The following is a 2,888-nucleotide window of genomic DNA, read 5'->3' on the forward strand; positions in this document are numbered from 1 at the left end:
GAAAAATTGAAGGGGGTCTGAATACTTTCCGTACCCACTGTATATATATATATATAGTTTTTTATAAATATTTATTTCAGTTTTAATTAATTAATTAATTAATCTTAATTAACACTAGAAATGTTGCCAGTTTTTGATCTTTTATTTTATTTTTGTTAATGTTTATTTTATTTCAAGTAACAACTTTTATTTATTTATTTAGTTAGTTATTTATTGTTTTTGTTTCAGTTTTAGTTAACTGTAATAACCTTGGAAAATAGTATTTCAGTCTTTCTTCTTTATAATTTCATGTTTAATTCAATGTTTCTTGCCACTTTTGTAATTGTGAAATTTACTAGCAATTTCTGAGTGAGAATTCAGTGTATATTTGCGACGCTGTAATGCTTTTTTTTTTTCAGCACAAATTAGGAAAGTTCAAGACACTCTTGCGTGTTGTAATATATTACAATTTAAATAATATATCCATGTTTTGCATTATAGTGCTGAGAATTTGGTGTGCGCTTGACTGTTGAGCAAAAAACTCTTATAGTTCTAAACCAGGCTTTATGAATGCAAATTATAATTTCCTATATCCGTCTTGTGTGAGATATAGCAAGGCACATATTCACAAGTATTTCATAAGTATTGCTCATAAGGTTTCATAAGTATTGCTCTTGATCTTCAGCAATTATGCATTTCCCTTCACCTGTTTTAGCAGCGCACCTCTAAACTTCAATTAAATGTCTTGTAGTATGAAATGACTGCATTGGTAATTGCACAGAGAGAGGGTTTGCAATTCAAACACACACTCTCATTAAACAAACATGGCGCTCTGAGCGGGAAGAGCGAGCGCAGGGAGATCTGATTTAAAAAAGAGATGCTCCTCTTTATTTAGAAGAGCGGAGAGTGAAAGGAATGGTAATGCATGAGAAAGAAATGTTTTACATTTAAATAAGACGCTCTATCAAACGCAGATGTAGCTGCTTCATCTGATCAAACTGTCTGCCGTCTTCACTAAAGCTCTGCGTTTAGACAAACACTCAAGCTGCATCTCAGAGCCCTCGTTCACACCGCACACAATTCTAATTTCAACTCGATTGTTTCTGAATTGAAAACTCTCAAATACTGATAATGAAACCCAATAAAGCCCCTCTAAAATCAACCTTAACTTAAATCTGTCCTTGTGCTGTTCTGGCAGAGATCTGCTACTTTATCACATGCCAAATGTAATTGTGTTTTTGTTTGGTTTTGTTGGAAAAACTTAATGTTTATCTCAAATGTTTGGTGTGATGGTAACAACAGCAATAATGCACAAAAAATAATGCACATTAAAAAATGCACATAAATACCAAATTAACTTAAAATTATTACGAAAAAAGAGTGAAGTAAAACGTCCCTGATTTTTTAATACATATTATAGAAAACTTGGAAAAGGGCAATTCAATTTAAACAATACATTTTAAAGCTATTATAATCCTAATATCTTTTTTTTTTAATTAGAAATGGTAAACAAATAAAATAAATAAATTTATAGTAAAAAAAACAAACAAAAAAGTACAAATCAGCCTAGAAACAAATAAAATAAAAGTAAGTAAAAATTAGCATATAGAAACAAAAGTACATTAAGTAAGTAAGTGAGTAAGTAAAAATCAGCCTAGGAAACATAAGAGGGTAACACTTTACTTAAAGCCTTTATGTATAATGCATAATAAAGGTATTGATAATGTATGTCATAACGCATTACATAATTGTAACCAAAGTTAAAATGCATTATAATTTTAGAAAATTTGTTTTTCATTTGTTTTAATGCATTATATTTTCTAAAGGTATAACAATGAATAGATAAGTATTTTTATGTATTATAACTGTGGTTATAATTATTCTTAAGATCATACAATGCATTATAAGGTGCATTACAAGGAATAATTAATGCATTAAAGCACACACACACACACAGACACACACACACTCATATATTCACACACACTCACACACACACACACACACACACACACACACACACACACACACTCACATATTCACACACACTCACACACACACACACACACACACACACACACACACATACAGACACAGACACACGCACATGCACATAGACATATACATGCATACGGCTGAAAACATGCACAGAATGAAACCTTATTAAGCGACTTGAATCACAGTCACAGTGGCATAAATTACCATATGTGCTTGACAAACCAAGTCCAATTAAAGGAGAGGCGGCAACAGACACGAGGATGCAAATTCCCAGAGGCTGAGCGGAAATATCTGTGAATTTCTCCATGAGAGACTCGCGCAAACTCTTACACACACACACACACACACACACACACACACACACACAAACGCCGCCATCGAGCTGAAATTGACCTGTCATTCACAATTTCTGATCTGTGTCACTCGCAGTCTTTAAAAAGCACAGCTTTTTACAAACACACTTCTCATACTATTTCTGCAGTATACAGTGTGTATATTTAAAGTATTCATGCATACAGTATTTATATATTGTGAATTTTCTGAATAATCTACTACATGTGTGTAAACATGCAGTTTATAACAGTCTATTTATTTATTTCTATAGCGCTTCATTCAATAGAGTTCCATAGCAAATTCACATTAATAAATAAGAAAATTACAGTATTAATGTTGCAAAGTTTTTTAATTATGAAACAAATTCAGCTTTAAAGCAGCTCTAAAAAGACAATTCAGTTTAGTTCAGTGTTGATTTAAAGGGATACTCCACCCCAAAATGAAAATGTTGTCATTAATCACTTACCCCCATGTCGTTCCAAACCCGTAAAAGCTCCGTTCGTCTTCGGAACACAATTTAAGATATTTTGGAGAATATCCGCTGAACTCAAGCAGCGTACGCTCTTCTGTGTCAGCCG

General features: G+C 32.4%; 1 protein-coding gene across 1 annotated transcript in view; it reads right to left on the reverse strand.

The window, feature by feature from the left end:
- The window catches only part of LOC107676693 (adhesion G protein-coupled receptor L3-like), a 298,216-nt gene that overhangs the window by 141,726 nt on the left and 153,602 nt on the right, over positions 1–2,888 (reverse strand). The gene's annotated exons all lie outside the window — the stretch shown is intronic.

This window comes from Sinocyclocheilus anshuiensis, unplaced genomic scaffold (assembly GCF_001515605.1).
Source record: "Sinocyclocheilus anshuiensis isolate Anshui unplaced genomic scaffold, SAMN03320099.WGS_v1.1 scaffold2539, whole genome shotgun sequence".
Lineage (NCBI taxonomy): Eukaryota > Metazoa > Chordata > Actinopteri > Cypriniformes > Cyprinidae > Sinocyclocheilus > Sinocyclocheilus anshuiensis.